At 35.1% G+C, this 20194-nt stretch overlaps 1 long non-coding RNA gene across 5 annotated transcripts in view; it reads left to right on the top strand.

The window, feature by feature from the left end:
• Positions 1-14999, top strand: part of LOC137472614 (uncharacterized) — a 119102-nt gene extending 104103 nt beyond the window's left edge. For 4 of the 5 annotated variants that reach the window (XR_010998298.1, XR_010998299.1, XR_010998302.1 and 1 more), the window contains exons 2-4: positions 4967-5092; positions 6747-6899; positions 14245-14999. This is a non-coding gene — a long non-coding RNA (uncharacterized lncRNA). The remainder of the gene's footprint in view (positions 1-4966; positions 5093-6746; positions 6900-14244) is intronic. The other variant, XR_010998300.1, reaches the window with a different exon arrangement.
• The last annotated feature ends 5195 nt before the right edge of the window (positions 15000-20194 follow it).

Genomic DNA, 20194 nt, shown 5'->3' with positions numbered 1-20194 from the left:
CAGATATGTTATATGTGTTCTCTGTAGTTTTAATTGATGCTTCTGTGCACACCATGCAGCTAATAACATGCATCTCTAGATAGGGACAATCCCATTTACACTCTTTTCTGCAGATGTTTAGCTATCTGTTAAGTTCTGAAAATTACTTATAAAACCAGAAGATAAGCAAATTTATTCCATTCATAATTTTGATCTGAAATTTCTTTGCCAGTTTGCTAAGGTAGGATCACAACTCTATCTCACTATGTAGACTTAAAATCAGAAGAAAACCAACAATCTGCTCAAGATCCTGTAGCTGGTTGGTCAGGTAAATCTGTGTTGTGGCCCCTTTAATCAAAGCAGAATATAAAGATATAAAAGATTACTAAAATATGTTTGGAGGAGAGGATCAAGTCCAGAAAATGGAGCTTGTATACTTGATTTAGGCTGTGCCTACGATTACAAAAACACTAGTGCTTTCTTATTCAAGCACATGTCAAGAAATGAACTGGTGTACTTCTGTAAACCTCTCTACTTTCAGTTTTGTTAAGTGATTTCTTGTTCATTTTCCTTAGAATTTGTTTGGTTTCAGAGAAAAGTTTATGGAAATATTTGGTTATGTGGAAAATAAATACTGAGGAAGGTTTTCCTGAATTTGGTATACTTTTCATTTTCAAAAGTATTTGAAATATTTTTTTGAGCAAATAGACTTGTAGTTTAAAATGGTTTTGGTGGTGGACAATGCCTAAAAGAGTACAGCATTTCCATGATGGATAATCATAAAGTTTTATCTTTTAAATATTGTGGGTAAGAGTGACCGAAAAAACATTTAGTAGTTAACAGAAGGCAACAGATATCATTAGAGTTAAGTTAAACTGTTCAAATCAGGCTTTGAAATTTCATCTAAATGTGCTATTCCAATATTTATAGAATGTTTTTAATAGATGCAGATATATTTTCCTTTTGAGTTGTATATGAATGTTACCTGTTGAACAACAAAATGTTATTTAGATAAAAACTAGAAAAAATATCCAAATGTGATGCCAACAACCTGGGAGCTGGGAATTTAGGCTTTTTACCTGTGTATGAGAGATTTAATATTATCTGTCTCACAGAGGAAGACAATGACAGCATCTTCAGGGTCACTAGTGCATATTTAGTGTACTTACTCTGCTGGACCATTAACAGGCAGAAAGGTTTTTATCAATAAAAATTGAGTAGCGAAAAGTTCAAATGTAAAGAGAGAGAAAAAGAAAAGATTGTTCTAAGTATTTTAGAGGGAGGTCTGTGATGTTCCAAGTTTCTCCTGGAAATCCTGCCATGCGTCTCCCTTTAGGACATTCAGTTCTAATTCAAAAATAGCCATGAGGAATATGCCATTGCATTTGGATGGATAAATTATTAAATATAGTTTATGTAGCCCATTAGTGTACTATATATAAAATTGAAAGTGTTTTGGTATGACACCTGCTCTTTTTGTATCTTAATGTTTATTTACTTTATCTGTAATTTTAATATAGATTTTAAATCTGTGACACATATTTTTCCTATTTTCTCATTTGTTGTTAGTCAACATACTTATAACGACCTTGGACATCTCTCATTTTTTCTTTGCACTCTGCAGCTTAAGAGGGGGGAAAAAAGCATTCTTTGTTGCTTTAAACACCTTAGAGCAAAAAGTGCAAAATCTAAAAGCTTTTTGACTGAAGATAAAAAATTTTGGAAATAAACTGTGAAACTTGTTTAGAAGTAAAACTTGTTTAAAAAGCACAAAGCAAGAAAACCCTGGTTTCCTGGTATACATAAAAGGCCAGACTATGAAAGTTGTTTATATATTTTCCTCACTTTGAAAGTAATGGACATTAGATAGCTAAGTGTCTTTAGAAGTCTGACCCAAACACCCTAGGTGAAAATTTGTCAAAATCTCAAGAAATGCTGCTTATTTTCCCCCTTTCAGCTCTGTGACTTTAGAGTAGCTGAACTGAGGTCAACAATTAAAGTGCTTCAAGTTGTGTGTGGAGGAGTGTGTTTGACTTGAGGAAACAACACTGTAAATGTAAATTTTGCTCCCTTTATTTTCAAAGTACTCATTATCAAAGAGTCTCTCAATGACTCAAAAACCTCTAAGGAGATCATTGCTCAGACTTGTCTCTCTGCAGACAAGTAAACATAAATACTTGCGTTTAAAAATCTTAGGCTGTGGTATGTTTGTTTACATGTGTGCACCTGGTCAGTGCTTAAATTGCAGCAAAGTTCATGATATGGACTTCTGTGTGAAGAGTTATTCCTTCTTCTGCAGAACAAAGTAACTAAATAAGGACAAAACATCTGCAAAATGAATTCCACAGTTTCTTATGGGAAAATATTCCAAAGTAATACATTACACTTTAAAGATTTTTTTTGTCCTCTGTTTTTATGGGCCGAGACTACTTGAAGTTAATATTTTTCTTGAAGCCTATCCTGTCTTTGGTATATTTTTAATGATTTCTGTCAATATGTTTGTGTGTTACTCAAGCTCTTCTTAAAAGGCCTTCTTCAGTATTTCAAGATATATTTCTCAGCCAATAAAAACCAATACCCTAGCACTTTTTTTTTTTTTTTTTAATATAGATCCTTTACTATTTGTCCCTCACTATATATATATTATAGGCATTCTTTGGACCTTGGAGAGAAACAGGTTTTTGGTACTGAATAAAGAAGTAATTCTATAAAGAACGAGCAAATAATTCAGCTGAATACTGTGTCTAAAAATCCATTATATATTTTCTTGCCTTGACTGTATGAAGCATTGTTATTTTTTGTTATCATGGTTATTGCACTATTTTCATCTCTTTGTTACATTCTTCATCAGCTCCAGCAGCAGTTATGTATGCCCCAAAGAACATAGATGATTTGATCTGTATGTCAGCACAATCTCCATTGTTTTTTTTTTCCCTTGTGCTATACAGTGTTTAAAACGCACTAGGCTGTTGTACAGGAAAGTTGAGCAGACTGTTGTCTCATTTGGACAACAACTTGATTTTGTAAAATCTTTACTCCTCTCTTTTTCATGTTCTGGATTGTTTTGTCCAGGTGACCACTTACTGTTGTTGTTTTTGGTTACATACCATCTTACTTGAGTGGAAGTTCTGTATCATTTTCTTTCTTCTAAATGTGGATTTTGATGCTCTTGGCTCATCTCTTGTTTCACAGACTATAATCACCTAATCTATTTAATTGGCATTTCCTCTGAAACTACTCCACATTTGATGCAACGTCCAGTGACTCTTCTTGTAGAAGTAGAGCATGTCCATTCTATGTTGTCTTTTCCTGCATGCAATGGCAGTGGTTCAAAACCACTTCTCAAATGGCCTTTGTCCATGTGGGCAGCTAATTGTTTGCATTCCATTCCCACTGAGGCAGGAGATTACTTGGCTTAGCACATGAGAGAGTGAGGACCAGGAGGAAGGTAATCAAACTGATGAAATAAGGTGGTTCAGAAAATTGCAATATCGAAGAAAGAATTCCCTGGCCCACCCTCACCTCTAGTGTTATGCTGTTACACAGCAAAATCATGGAATCCTGTCTTTATTTATTTATTAATTAATGTATCTGTAGAACAGAGTAGAATATTTCCTTTGGAAGGGACAGAAATTATCATCCAGTTCAACTGCCTGTCCGTTTCAGGGTTGGACAAAAGTTGAAACATGCTGAGGGCATGTTGTCCAAATGCTTCTTGAACACTGACGGGCTTGGGGCATGGACCATCTCTGTAGATCCTCTTCCAGTGTCTGATCACACTCTCACTAAAGGAATGCTTCCTAATGTGCTGTCTAACTTTCCCCTGACACAGCTTAGAACTCTTCCCTTGTGGGTACCAGAGAGAAGAGTTCAGTAATTCCCTCTCCATGTTCCCTTCTCAGGAAGCAGCAAGAAGGAACGAGGTCTCCTGTCAGACTTTTTTCTCCAGATTAGAGAAACCTACTCAGCTGTTCCTCATAGGGCATTCCTTCCAGCCCTTTCACCTGCTTTGTTGTCCTCTTCTGGACTGTAGACTTATTTGAGTTTTTTTTTGAGAATACAGTTTAGTTTTCTTTTGGGGAATGACAAAACTAAGAAGCTTTAGCATTACTGGTTTGGTTTGGTTTGAATCAGTAAATCTTCTGTTAAGTAAGAAGATTTACTGATTCAAACCAAACCAGTAATGCTAAAGCTCCTACCCATTGTTTACTGCTGAGATCATGCCTGTTTGTGCTTGATGGTATCTAGGGGCTTGATGGTATTAAGGGGTTTGCCCAAGTTTTGACTGAGTTTAGCTTAGCTGCCTCAGAGTTTGCATATTTATTTATAAGCATATGAGGTCTTCAACACCCCCAAGTCGCTCAGTTCTTTTCTCTCTGAAAGCCCAACATGAACAATTTATGTCAAAATGTCACGTGCATCTCACCATTATTTGACTGAAATAATCTAGTCAAATTAAATTTACTGGAAGCTAAAGAATGGACATTTTATACATATAACAGTGGCTTTAGAGAGTGAGAAAAACTTTCTTGTAGCCCACAGCACAAGCAATTTTCAAAACCATAGGTTTTTCACAATGTTCTGTTGCTGTTAGGAACTAAAGTAAGAAACCTATAATAACATGACAACATCTTTAAATCCACATCCAAAAAAAAAACCAAAAAACAAAAAAAAAAAAAACCAACTCACCTCCAACCCTAATAGCTGAGCCAACCCTATATAATTTGTTCAGTTAACTTCATTGAATTTCTCTGGTAGACTTCTCTTGAGTTTCATTACAGAAGTGAACAAGGTGATGTACTTAAGCCTGTTAAAATATGGATGGGAGCAATTTCATTCCATTAACATTTAAGCAGTGCATTGGAAGTACAGTTGTACCTTACAGGATGGTATAAGTCCTGGAATGAGAGAATAGATGAATTATAAAAGAAATTTGGTGGCTAATGGTCCCTGAAAGGTATTCATTTGATCACATCTTTTTTTACAGGAGTCCTACACTGCTTAGCAAAGCCAGCAAAGTTATTTTTTAGCCATCAGAGAACAGGAAAGACAGAAGTCTGCTAAGCAACCTCTGCTATGCTGCATGCCAGGCTACAAAATAGCTGTTTAATAGGTAAGCAGATCTTTCCCACCTAATTATAGAATAAACAGGGGTGTGGATATGGTGGAGGTGGAAAAAGCTGATGAAATTATTTTGAAAGGGAGAAAAGAAGGTATTCTGCTGTATCTGAGTTGTGCCACAGCATCTATTAGTAAAACCATTTGTTTCAAGGAAGCTGTGAGATTTTTGGTTAGGAACTGTGTTGCAAATGCTTAAGAAAAAATGTTTTCTGATGGAAGAGATTTGCCTTTGAAAAGGATGTCCAGAGCTACAAGTCATTTAGTTTAGCTGTTTATAATCAAGGAAATGAAAAGAGGACCAGAGACTACATAAATTCCCTGAAAGTCTCATCTGCGAGGGACTTAAGGTAATGTACTGATGAGTACTATGGAAAATTCCTAAGTTTAAATTTGCATATTTTTAACTTGGGCACTGCGCTTCTGTATTCATAAAGCAGAATGCAGTAAGAACTGCATTCCATGCATAAGGAATTCCTTTCTCTTTAGTGTAAGTCAGCATTGAAAGAGAGACAACATCCAACCACCAACATTATTTTCCTTTCTCTCTGTAGGTCAACTTATTCACTATTTGTGGAAACTGTGGTCAGTGTGTATTCTTGAAAAATGCTGTTTATCTCTAAACATTAGTAAGAAAATAGGAAAGCAGCTGTCAAGAGTTGGCAGGAACCAGGAATAAATTAAATGCATTACTTAGATTTTATTTTTCTTTAGTAACAAATTGACATTGCTTTCTCTGTCAGGAACAAAGAATGTGCAGGATCTGGCCCTTGTTCAGGAAAGCCACTTATTAAAACTTGACGTACTGAATTATTTCTCTGCCCCTCTCCTTCATGTAATGCTTCTAAAATATTTGAATGGTGTATTTTTGTATCGTACAAATTACAAACTAGATGCTGAAGCAATCAAAGATTGGAGTGTGCTGTTGAACATGCATGCATTAGACCTGCAGGGGTAGGTAGAACTTTCATATACAAATACAGTGACTGAATCTAGTTCACAGTGTGTAAATGGACTGTTGAGAAGATTTTTATGTTGCACCCTGATGTCCTGTAATGCATTCATACTGTGATGTTCATTTGTTGTGCAATAGTCCTGTTGTATCCCTGAGAATTTTTTCAGTGGCCTTCATCTACAGATGAAGAAAAGCAGGGTATGTTAAATAAATACAGTGGGAGTCTTTCAAATGACTAAGAAATAAATTAAGTAATCAGCATTTCACCTGCGGTACAAAAATGGATGTCATTAGAAACACTGCAGGGTAGGTTTGCAGCATATAAAGACCCTGAGTAGCTGCAATCTTTGATAATGATGAGACTTGCATGTTTAATTCCCTGTGTGCCTTACTGAGAATTAGTTAGTATCTGTATGGGACTTAAGATCAGCTAAAGCTGTCTGTAACTCCAAGTTTTCATTTCCTAAAGTTGTGCATACTTTTTTCTTTTGGCTTACAGATCTGTAGGCACTCTGCTCTGATATTATACATGCAAATTGAGTCTAACTGGAACTTTCTGTCTCAGTCTGAGCTGATGAGAAAAGCCCCATGATAACCATATGTTACACTAACTCTGTAAAGGGAGCAATGGGATATTCTGTACTTTCCGTCGCTGTCACTGGATATGTAACTTTTTCCTGAACTGCATATTTAGGCACCCATGGAGAACTGGATTTACAGTCCTGTGCTTCCTGAGATACAGTGATTTTAACCTGAAAACAAAAGAAAAAAATTTGAGACAGAAAACAATATTCTGTACAACTGTGAGGGGACAAAAAAGTTTCAGTAGCTGGAAATGCATCATGACGTTATTTTTTTCCAGCTTTCATGAAAAATCAACATGTGGATTTGTATCCTCTGTCATTTCCCTTGCCCTTTTTGAATGAAGGATAATAGATTCTCTGGGATTTTTTTTTATTTTTCAGCACTTATGTTAAAAACTAGGGTAGGTAGCTTCAAATAGCTTCAATAGTGTTTACTTGCTACTCCTGTTCCTGATAAAGCATTCCCTGTAGTTCTCTCTTAGAACCTGTGACAAGCTTTCACCATTCATTGACAATTCTGGATGTTTTCCTACTGCACATGGTTTTCCCGTTCCAGTAGTTAGTTTGAAATGTGCTATGACTATTTTCAGACAAACGGAGGCTTGCTGATTTTCTGTTTCAAAGTCTTGTGATGTGGTTAGCATTTTTATTTTATCTCATTTTTCTAAACAACAGTTGGTACTTTGTGAAAATGAGGAAAAAGTTGCCAATCAGGCTTTATCAAGCTGGGACTAAAATTACAGAGATTGTACACAAGGGTAGTAGCTATTTGTCTTTTATTTCTTTCTTTGTAGATCCTGCTCAACATTGTAGCTGATCTAAGACTTCTTAAAGGTTTTAAATGCCTTCTTGAATATGCTGCCTGAGGTTTTCTTAGATATTAAAAAAATTGTAAGAACAAAATAGTTTCCTTTTTTTTTTTACTATGTACCTTAAGATCATAATAAAAGACTCATATATTGAAATGAAATTTTAGAAAATATTTCCATAGCTTATAAAAATGTTAAGGACTGTAGCAATTATGGAAGAATTATTATTTGGCATTAGGGTTGGACTTGACCTCAGAGGACTTTTCTGACCTTAGTGGTTCTATGATATTTTGTATATATTTGAAGTGTGATATAGTTAAACTTCAAAACAGGGTTGGGGGGTGAGGAGAGATCAAGCTGAAGAGATAGATTATATGAATTTTGTGGGATTAATAAGATGTGGAATATTTAATGGAGTAAATGTGTAGTGAGAATCAGAAAGAACTCAAGATGACCTTGCCTGTGGAGGAGACACCATTTTAGATATAGAAACAATGTTTGCTTTGCTATTTTTCTGTTTTGCCAGAGAAGCAGAATTTTTGCAGTCACATGGTATTTCCGATGCATTTTGGTCATAGGAACTTGGTTTTGAGCATATTTGACAGTCTGTTCAAGTGTCAAAGCAAAATCACATTGAAACAAGCAGATTGATTTCATGCCCAAATGAGAGAGATGCTGTATTACTTGGTTATCCAGTAAAAATGTGATAAATGTCCTAGGCTCAGGAGAGGTTTATGTGGAGCTTACATCTTCAATACACGTCAAGGTCAATCAACCACGGGTCACAAATCTATAAGATACCAGTCTTCATTAGAGCTCCTAGGATAGCTTTTGTGTTGCTGTTTGGAAGTAGGGCTTAGTAAGGCTTCTCTGTAAAGATGTTTTCTTCACTGGTTTGCAGACAGATGATGTTTCTGTCAATTGGACATCCGTAGCTTTGCTGCCTGGCTTAACTTTCACCTTAAAGTATTAGCTTGAAATAACAGCAGCCTAGATTTTAGAGAGTATAGCGGCAAGAATTTCAAGGGAATATGAGGGTAATTTGGATAGGGCTGAGAGAATGAAGGCACAAGGAGGAGACAGGAGGGCAGTGGGGACATAGTGGGACTTTATGCTTAAAACAGATGTGTAATAACATATCTTGTCTTCAGGTTGTTCGCAGGTGATTAGCTTTCTGCAGTATGTTATCTCTCAGTTACTATGGGCTCTTTCTCAGTTGTTTTGTGTTTAGGAGACATTGCATTTGCTACTTTGTGTAAAAAAATAGTTCTACAACATGGCCTTTTTGTCTGGGTTTTGGGTTAGGGGGAAGTAAAAGGATGTTAGATTTTATTGGTGGTTTTTTTGAGTGTAGTTTTGTAGTTTTCTCATTTTGATCTCCAGGAACAAATATGTTGTTTGCAAATATCAGGAGAAGTCAACCTCTTGGGGAAAGGTTTGGTCAGGGTGGGAGGAGATGAGAGAAAGGAGCTCATTTATTGTGAATATTCATCCTGATGGTCCCTAAGCTGTTTCAGTGTTAACTGAGAAGTTCAGTAAAATGCACTTGAGGAATAACGGGATCCAGTGTTAAAGGCACTAATTTGGCCTCCTAATGCCAACAGATGAAGTGTATGCTGGTAAAAACTGGAAGGGAAAGACTACTGATTTCATAAAAATGTGAATTAGGCTCCATTTTTAAGAGGAATCCTGTCAGTTTGCCACCTCTGTTAGAAACAAAAATTGTGCCCAGGTAGGGTTATTTTGTGAAATCTTTTGATGAAAAAACAGAGTGATATGATAGGGAGGATAATATTGTTATAATTTGTGTATGTCATCAGGAGTTTTCTTGATGAGGAATCTCAGAGTGAAATCACTACATAAACTATGTAATTCTCAGAAGCTGAAGGTCTGAGTATTTTGACATCAGCCATCCACTGAGTAAATCCATATTTGTAAGAGGTTATTTACACAAGACACAAGCTTTTTTTTTCTCTCCCTTTTTTTCCTTCCCCCATTAGGAATGAACCTGTGCTGGTTGCAACAGCTTATCCATATTACAGACAAATCTACTAACCACGTGTTGCTGATGATTAAGGTTGTTAAAGCAGTTTTTATTTATGTAAATTAATATCCACTAGTTTTGTAATATTCCCACACTGGGTGAATATTATTCAGAAGGAGCTGGTTTATCTGGTATGAAAAGAAAATCATAATTTTAAACAAATATTGGTCAAAAATCTTATGTATGTTTTTTTTATAATAATAATATTCAGACTACCTGAACCCCACCAAGGAAAAGCTTTGATTCATTTTTGTTGTTAAATGATTGTAATGGAAATTTCCTTGCTGACTATTATGATGGCTTCTTCAATTTTTTTTTTTTTTTTTTTTTAATATATATTCTATAGAGGAAAGATTAAGAAGGCAATTTGAACTATTGAAAAGTATGTCTGCATAAAGTGGGGGGGTTTAATATCAAGTGTGATATGGCTGCCTATATTAAAACCCAAGGGGGAAGAAAGTGAATGGAAAGAAGGAAAATGTCATTTGGGAAGCATCATCTGCATTTTCAAGATTGCTTATTAAGCATTTTGTTTTAATGAGCCCACTTTAGTAATTTCGTAGGTGTTTGACAATTATCAATAGTGGTGCCATTCCCAGAGCAGTCATAAGTACTTAGATCCCTGGACTGAGCTTAATCAAATTATATATATATATATATATATATGCCCTATTTTGCTGTCTCCAAAGCATATTTTTCAGTTGTCAAACTCTTCTTCAGGGCTGTTAATCAGTTCAGAAAAGTTAACTCTTAATGATTTAATTAAGTCTTTTTAATATAGAATATGGTATTAATTTAATTCCTAATTTAAGATAGTTAAATAACTTTTTCGACCCAATTAGGTGAATCACCTTGAATATCTGTTGTTCAAATAAATAACATGGGCCTTTGCATAAATGGCACCTGATCTCTAATTATATTTTGTTAGGATTTCCTCTTAAATATTAAATATTTTATATTTTGTAATGTTCATGTAAGATCTACTTAAATATTCTTAAGGGGATTACCTTCTAGAAAAGTTGCTGATAGACATAGACTGTGAAGGGTGAATGTACTTAATGCAGAGTATTACAAATATGAATAATTTTAGTTCAGTACTGGGCTCTAGAAAGCACAGGATTAATATTTACAGGACAAAATATTTGAATATGTGCATAATTCTGAACACATGTGTGTATAGACTTCTGTTATACACATAAATTTGCACATCATAGTACCTTTTTGAGTCTAAGACATATATGAGCAATTTCTTTAATATAAAAACTAAATCTATTTCAGATAATATAAAGACAGACCTTTACTTCCCTGTGATTTTTTTTTTGCTAAATTATCAAATTCATTTAGAGAAGGATTAAACCAGAAATCTTCATCCCCTGTGATGGCAATATGTAGTAATGAAAAGTTACAGTGCTTTGGGTACTTTTCATTTCCATTCAGTTTAATTTTGCCATTTTAAATTTTATCATTAAATTATTATTATTAAATTCCATTTTAATGAAATCAAAGGTTGAAGAGCCAGCTGCTTTAATATCTGTTCCTTTCCTGTTGTTTGTAAATACAAATCATAGCTGTTCTGTATTTTCAATCTTATTATGTCACAAAAAAAAAAAGAAAAATGGAATTCCTTGGATGATAAAACACCCATTTCCATAGTAATTGTCTTTTAACATTCCAAACACCATGTCTAGTATTTTCTCTTTCTCTAGTGCCAGTTTGTTTTTTTCAGATGCTTTCAGGGCTTTATTTTACAGAAAGCAGAACAGATCTTAGAAGCCTGTGAAGTGCTGGTAGCTGGAGGTGTCTGAGCAGACGTGCTCGTGTAATGTGTGTGTAAAGGACATAAAAATCAACAGCAGGAATGGTAAGCATTCATGAGGACTGTGCATCATCACAGATATGTCAACTCCTTTGGTCCTTCCATGTGATAATTTACTTATGGGGAATTTTGGAAGGAATTTGAGGTGGGACCTTTGAGTTTTTATATGATGGGCTTCATTTTTTTTTTCTTTTATATAGGCAGGAAGGGTGAGTTTGGCTCACATCTTTACAGCATGGTTCAGAAGCTCAGAAGACCCTTAGTTATACAACTTTTTAAGGAGTTATTGATTAATAAAACACTGCTGACAAGGACATTTATGTTTTTGACCCAGTTTTTATATGTTTTGTCTTATGGATCCATGATACAGTGTAAGATTTCTTTCCTTGCATTTCAGATTCCAACACCTCCTTGGTCTTTTAAGCTTTCCAGCAGTCCTTTACTGAGACAGACTCCCTAGACTTTTGCTGTTTGCTATCCTGGACTGCCCTTTGAAGCAAGCACCTCGGTATGACAAAGGTGTTCTCACTAGCAGTGAGAAGGCCACGTTCCCCGCTCTGTCTCTGCATAGTGCTTGTGTGAAAATCTTAGGATGGAGAGTGGACGAGGCTGTGCTCTCCCACAATTCACCTTTTCAGCATTAAGTTTTCAGTGAGCTGTGACAGAGAGAAAAAGGATAGAAGCACGAGAAATTCCACTCTACACAGATTAGCCTCGATACACATCGATTAAGCACAACAGTTAAGAGCTTTTGAGAGAAGCTGTGTAGCGAAACAATAAATTTTCCATTTTATTACAATCTGAAGAGAAAAATAACTTGTGTAACCTTATGAATTAAATTAGGTAGCCAAAACTGAAGACTATATGCAACAATAAGAAAATACTACTTTGTTTATTTTCAAAAGAAGCAGAAGTAAATTTATGGAAATTGCTTCTTTTTTCCAGCTCCACTAGCTTTCACAGAAAAGTCTATTAATAAAAGATGACACTAAATATATATTTTGTAATAAATGTGTGAGTTTTCAAAAAATGAAGAAATCATGGCAAGAACCTGAAGTTAGACACTGCTTTTTCCTTTTTATTTTCCCATTGAGGAAATTGGGAATTATTTAATTTGACTATCCACAACTGCAGCAGGTGAAATATTATTTTCATAGATCCACTCCTATTTAGAAAAGTCTCCTGAGATGTGTACTTGGTGCTGTTTTTTTTTTTTTTTTTTTTTTTTTTTTTGTGGTTACAGTATTTTGAGAAATACTTTTTTCATTCTTTTGTTGAGCTTTGGTTTCAAAGCACCTTGGGTAAAGGCCTTGTCCCACCTATCATTTCCACTTTAGTTTCACTTAGTCGTCTATGTACTTACAGCTCCAAAAGATGGGTTTGCATGAATATACACAGAACAGGGTAACAAATCAAGCTACACAATTAACCTACCTAGATTTCTCTATTATACTGAATGACCTCTGGTCCATACATTGCATTTCTTCTTGCCTGCCACACCTTACTTCATAGCTGGAAAGTACCAATGTCTAAATCTCATTAGAGCTTGACTCTGTTCTCACATTCACATTTTTAATGGTATTTCTTCTAGTCACAAACCTAATGCATTAGCATCCAGGTGGGATTATAGATGGATTAACTTGCTGCAGGAAATATTATCTGGTACTTTTGGAAATACTTCAAGTTGTTTGGTTTGGAATATTATATCTCCAGAAGAACCTTTGCAGTATTTATCCAAAGTTTCTTGAATCATTAGCTGGAAAGCATGAGTGATACACCCTGGATTGTAATATCAGTAAAATCTGATTAATATTAGAAAACCCTAATTGCACAAACTTACATTTAGTAATTACAATATTAATACAGAAGAAAAAGCAATGTTGGCATCAGATTTGTGTGAACTACTTTGCCATTCTGGCATCATGTCTATCTAATTAATATGTCTGTTTCATTTTGTCCCTTACCAGAATAGAGAGGTCTTCAACTAATGACCATCAAAAAGTAATTGAAATGGATTCAATTTCTTTATATCAGTGTGCTTCTTTATACTTCACTTATTTTATTTTTCCTTTCCCTGTGATTACTTGTAATTGCTTAAGCAATTTGAGTATAAAGAAATCAGCAGAAATAGGCCAATACATATTTAATTTTGACCTATAGCCTCCTGCATGGAATTTAAATCTCTTATGCTTTCAAATTAATGGTAATTTATCTGCATGAAGAATCATGTTAAATATGCCAGCAATGCAGTTCTGACTAATCAAAGGAAAGCAATATTTTTGCAAAACTAAGGTTCCTGATTGTGCAGTTTTATTTTTATGGGAGTGAAGATGTTTGTGCTCAGACACTTAGGCAGTCCTCTGCTTACATAAGGTGTCTCTGACTGAATATGCATTGAAAGCAGTTGGGTGACCAGTGCCTATCCATCCCCCTTTAACTCATCTTTTCTATTTTTCTCTTAGACAATAATTTGCTCTGAAACAGATCCAAGGATAAGTTTGATGGATATGAAGCTTTGATGATAAATCAAGCTTCAGAGACACATTCATTAAAAAAGAATAGCAAGTCTACCATAATAAAAATCAAGTGTCTCAAGTGTCTAGAATGGAAACATCTACAGATGTTCATTCCTAGAATATCTAGCCACCTTTGGAGCACCCCAGATAATTTTAACAATCCTTTTTCATGAGGTTGTAGCTCAAGATGAACTATAAAGGCCACAATGTTTCGTTCCTTTATAGTCTCTTAGTTTATAATGCCTTTGCCTGAACTCAGGTTTGAAGTCTCTGAGGCAAAGGCTCTTCTTTTTTTTTCAAGAAATGTCCATGACTAGAGCTCCTGATGGTTAAATACTCCCAACAAAGCATTGAAATGCTGTTCTTCTAGAATTTAAAGTAGTTTTGTAGTTGAACTAATTTATTTTATTATTTCTGTTGTAGACTAATAGCATATTCTTCTCAACCAATTGGCCAGTCAAGACTAACCACTCAGAGGTAATTTATTTTTTGATATAGGAAACTCATTGGAAGTTACTTTTTTATTCAGCAGATGAGCAATCTTCTGGGCTGCAATATTCATTCCGTAACATGAGACACATAAAAAGTTTTACAAAAGTAGAGAAGAAACTGCTATGATGGTTTCATAACAATTGAGGCTTTTATCTCAGTCTGAAATTTTAAAGGTATTCTAACTAAGGAAGCAGCACTTTCACTACAAGGCTATAAATGCAAAATAATGCTAATATTTTGTTATTCTGTGTACTTTGTTAAATAGACTTTCACTTGGCACTTATTTTCTAGTGCAACATAATAGATTATTATGATGTCTTGGTTTTTTCCTCTGATTCTTGTAAGCACTTACCGTGGCTTAAAATAATTATTTAATTCAGTAAAAGTTCCACAGAGTAAAGTGTGTAGCAGCAATACAAATTATTTAATTCAATGCGATCTGGAATGCTATTCTGCTCTCATTAAAATACTGTAACTTTACTAAAAATCTAAATTGTCATTCAGTTTTCTAGATTACATAATAATAATAATTTTATATTGATTCTCCCCTCCAGCTAGTGATGATTGAATTTTCTATGTATCATTGATCAATAACAGTGAAGTCAATGATATTACTTACATATATATGAAAAAAATAAAACCTACTTTATTTTGGTTTACTTCCATATATGTGAACATGAGATTTTGAGCTTGAAAAATCTATTTTTTTTTTGTAAAAACCTGACAGATAGAATATGTGTCTTTTAATAACATTAAGGAATAAAAGTTAAATCAAGTGCTTTAATGAGTTTCTCATCAACCTTTCATAAACTCCTTCTATAGAAACAAATGCAGATTCAGAGAGGCTGGGTCACGCATATGATTATGTGCAGAGTGACATAGTGGGAGATGGAATGAAAATGAATTACAAAAAAAGAAAAGTGAATTATTAGAAAGAAAAAGATACTGGATGACAGCTTTAGGGTGGTACCTATTTGCCAGGAAGTTAATCCAGTGAATTCTTCCATTCTGACCAGTAGAGTCCCAGTTAGTAAGTTGTACAAAATCTGTCTATTGTTTGTTTGGAGCTATTTTTCTTCATCTTTTTTCCCTTTTTATCCTTCCTTGACCTTTACAGCATAACATAAAGGTCATCTGATGTCTTGAACTAATGTGTGTACTGGGCTATATATTTGTGTGAAAGGGTGAAACTTCTTTATATTTCCTGTGTACATGTATAAATATACAACATCAAGCAAATGTTGTATATTTATATTCATGACATTATGCACTGCTGTTGCCCAGAGTTAGAAAATTGATTCATATGGAAATAGCTGAGAGAAATTTGAGATATAAATGCTCTGACAGCATCCATGTTCTCCACAGCATTGTCAGGAATTTGTCTGGCATATTTGTAAATCATCAAAAGGCATGCTGGTTCAGAGACTCCACCCTGGCCTCCTCCAGCTTGGATGTGTAGAGGTCAGTACTTCTGACACGGGTTACTACTCGGAGCTCTCTCTACAAAACACCTTCTGCTGTTACCTCTGTGCCATGCAGGCACACCTTTCAGATTTTTACCAGTGGAAGCACCTTGAGGCAGGGGGCATTCATCTTTTGTAGCCCAAGCAAAAGACAGCAAAAACACAGACAGCAAAAACAGAATAATCAGTTCGATGAGACAAGCTCTCAGGCTGTGAGCTCTACAGAGCAACACTGGGATGTGCAGACTCTGGCACAAAGGACTTTTGCCTGGCTGGCACCTCAGGATGATCAACAACAGAAGTGTGCTCTAAAATCTCTATAAACTTTTCAAAAGTTGGTTACTGCCGCTTTGTGTACACCAGGCAAAGACTTGTGCACGTAATGATTTACAGCAGGAAAGGTGGAGTGTGTTTCCAGCACTCTTGCTAACCTTCTCTTTTCCCAAGGCATTGCAAAGAACTATTCAAATTATCACTTTGTTACACGCATGGTGAATTCTTCCCCCACAAACCAGGCAGTGTGACATAGCATTCCCTGGACAAACTTGTGAGTCTGTGCTTTGGCTGAACTTTGTTGATATGCATCTAATTTTCAGTTCACAGCAGTTCACTGTCCTTGGGCTGATGTATTAAGGACAAGTCAGACTCTAGAAAAATCCAAAGCGAGGGCAATTAAAGCAGTCACCTAAAAAATCTGAACAGCAATAAATAAAATAGAAATTACACCGATTTTTCTGGAACTTCAGAGTTTCTTTATATATGTTTTTAAGACTGTCTGTTTTGATTCATATAGACAAATAGCATGATGCTAATATGGGTCTCTAGAATCAAAATGTGAATAATCAGTACAATGTTAGAACAGCTTTTTTATTAACCTCTGCTTATATTTGACTTTCAATATCCCTTACTCCATAGGTTTTGTATTTCATAAAAATGCTTTGCAGCTGAGTATGGCACATGAAAAGATAATGATATGTATGCAGTACTTCAACAGCAGTAAAGAAAAGCAAAATACGTATTTTCTTTGTAATCCTAACGGAGCACTTTTTTTAACTAAGCATCAGGGAGCATGTATTCACAATGTGTATTAAAGAAGTTGCATTTCTCATAAATTATTTTGTAACTGAGTTTCTTTCAACATCAGACATAAAAGTGAAGGGCTTTTTGTTTTTATATTAATTAGTATCTTTTTGATAAACCATTTTTTGCTCCAATGGATGATAAAATAATCAGCATTAGGGTATGTGTACAAATATTCCCTTAGGGTTCACTTGAAAGACTAAAAATGAGGAATATTTTCATAAGCATGAAGAATTGCTCCAGAAATGTATGACATATTGTTTGATAAACACTTCTGAGGTAAATCTTGTAGTATGCAATATACAAACAAGGTATACGTCTTGTTAAAATTTTTAATTAGAGAAAAAATAATGTCTTCAGTACATAACAAGAAGGTTATTATAGTCTAAATGTTTTATAGATTCTGCAGGTTGGTATATTCTATTTATTTTCAGAACGCAAAGATGTGATTTTAAAATTTTTTCTTCTAAACTCACAGATTTAAGGATTGTAGAATGTGTTTATGTTCCTGCTTACACACAGGGGAGCTTCCTTGCTCCTTGAGATCAGAAAGGAGCCAAATTTGGCATCCTTAGCCAAAGTTCCCTACAACATACAATATCAGGAATATTTGGCTGGTAGCATTGTTTTGAATATGAATATTCATACTTTCAAATTGTGCCTCTGTATTTATGGTTTTGGCAATCAGCCTGAACTTTGCGTACAGATGAGCAGGTCTTTAATACCTGAACAAATGTGACTTGGGATGCTTAGAGATAGATGAACATTTCTGATGCTCTTTATCACCTAGTACAAAGTAGGTGTTGATAGATGTCACTGGTGCAGTAACTTGTGCACGTACATTTTGTGTAGTTATACTGAAAGAAAAATCACATGAGGGTTAGGTTACTCAGGGAAAGGATTACCTGTAAACAAATCTTTACCTTTATAGCATTTGTGGAATTATTTTTCTGGTCATTAGGGAATTTGTAGGAGAAAAAAATATAAATTTGAGATTATATACTGCATCCGAATCTTTACACTCTGCCCCTTAAAATTGTATTTTTCCATGTAGCTAATGGAGAGTTCATGAAGTAATATAAAAGGTCAGTAAGAAGAGCTACCTGCTTGCAAGGTATTTTCATCTGCCAAATAGTGACAAGAATTCACTGGGTTTGAGATATAATTATTTGTAAGAAGAGAAGACAGGATCACATGATGAGGCTATTCCTGAACACACCAGTGGAACACAGCACTACTTCTTGGTTACTTTGAATTATGTTACTTGCGTTTCCAAGTTCCTCCTTGCTTCACCACAACAAAGGGATTTTTGCTTTTCAGTCAAATTATGGCCTCTTGGCCACTTGTGTAGTTTCATTTTGTTGAATTTCTATCTATGGGGTATGTTGACAGTTCTTGATTTGAGCATGGCCTAAAGGAAGAAACAGATTCATGAGTATTTGGCCAAGGCTTGGGTTCTACATGTCTTTTTCTGTGTTCTTCCTTTACAGTCTTCATCAAATAATTTTTCTCATTTGTATCAGACTCATCAGAATAAAAATCAGACAGGAATTTGTGTTTCTCTACTACCTAGAGAGATGGTACATTAGTATACTTCAACTAATTATAGTGTCTGCAGTATCAGTTGTCACACTCCAGTCTTTCTCATGAGGGTTCTTTTATTTCTGTAGATCTTGGTAGACTCTGATACTTTTTTTTCCCAATCAAATTTGATGTCTCCTCTTTTGTAGATGTGACCGAAGTAACTTGCTTAGTGTATGCTGATTGACATTTTGCATGAGTTTTTGCAGACTGTGCTCTTGTTTCATTAGGCTTTTGTCATTGCTTTCTACTCTTGCCGTGTACTGTAGTGTCTCTGAGGATCATTGATTCCTGTTGCTCTTGTTAGTATTACATGTACCAATTTCTGACATAGTTTCTGTTCTAAAGACTATCTAGACTCGAAGAGATGGGTTTTTTTCCAAATAATGCTAAAACAGTTCCTTTGGTGTTTTATTGGTATTTATAACAAATTACAAATATGTGTCATGCACTGGTGACAGAAAGGCTATTGATAACAGAATTTGGGACTGATAGGTTGTCACATTCTTTGAACCTGGGGTCAGTGAATATGTGAGGCGCCTGAGTATCTTCTTTTACAGTGTAATTGCCGAGTTAATTCATCCTGATAATCTTTTTAACACTACTCAACCGTGCTGTACCGTGGAATTCTTTGTCTGCCTGAGACCTTTTTGTTAATCTTGAAGGCAAGTTCCTCAGTGCATACAATTGTATGGTATTTGCACTTTATATAATATCTCAGACGACATTTGAATGCATAACTGTTCTAGTCTCCCTCTCCTCCTAATTTTTTCTATCATGACATATCCTGTGATAAACTCTGCTCATAATGTGACTTTATCAGTTTAACAAGCTTTTAATTTCTGAAGTTTTTATAAAAGGCTTTTACTACTTAGAGAAAGATATATATATATATATATATATATATATATGACATTTTAAGTTTTATACCAGCATTTTTCATTTAATTTCTCTCATTCTGTGAAGAGTGTAGGGGGAATCTGTGAGGCTTTTTTCCTCACAGCTCTTTTTCAGGAGGTTACATGGCTGTACCTTATCAGTGCTGGCCTTGAGGCAGCTGAATTCTTAGTAAGGGATCTGACAGTGAGTGCAGTTTGCCTCTTCAGTTTATTGATAAAGCTATTACACAGAATAGGTGCTAAGATGGATCCATGAGGAACCTGATTTCAGGACCTAGAACAAATCATTTATCACTACTTGTTGTTGACTTCACTGGGAATATTTTGTGAATGACTTCACATTTATCAGGGAAAAAAATTCAAAGTCTGAACAAAATAAATTTCCCCCACATTTGAAAAATTTTTATGACAAAATGAAGTCAAATGAAATGTAAAAAATTGATTGTAAGTTCAGCGCAGATTTTCTTGATGAATCTATTTCTCAGTCTCAAATGTAGATGGAAATGACACTGTAAATTGTTGATGATTTTTGATGCAATTTAAGCAAACAGTCAGCAAGAGGATTATGTGAGTTATGCTGACATGCTTGGACTTTGTCCATTTTTACAGTACACTGTGGTCTGTCACCAAGTGTTGTCCCGGTTCTGGACAGGATGGGGTTAATATTTTTCAGTAAATCGCCTCGCACAGATTTCTGGGGGTGGGGAAAGGGACTGTTCTCCAGAGGGAAGGGGCTCCTTCTGGTCAAGAAAATGTGGCAAAGGAAGCCATCCAGTATTCCCAGTTATTGGGGCAGAGGAGAAGGGTGTTTTATTCCATAATAATAATAATTTATTTCCTTAGACCCTATGTCATTAA

Source organism: Anomalospiza imberbis, chromosome 4 (genome assembly GCF_031753505.1).
Source record: "Anomalospiza imberbis isolate Cuckoo-Finch-1a 21T00152 chromosome 4, ASM3175350v1, whole genome shotgun sequence".
Lineage (NCBI taxonomy): Eukaryota > Metazoa > Chordata > Aves > Passeriformes > Viduidae > Anomalospiza > Anomalospiza imberbis.
This window is presented reverse-complemented; position numbering and strand designations above follow the sequence as displayed.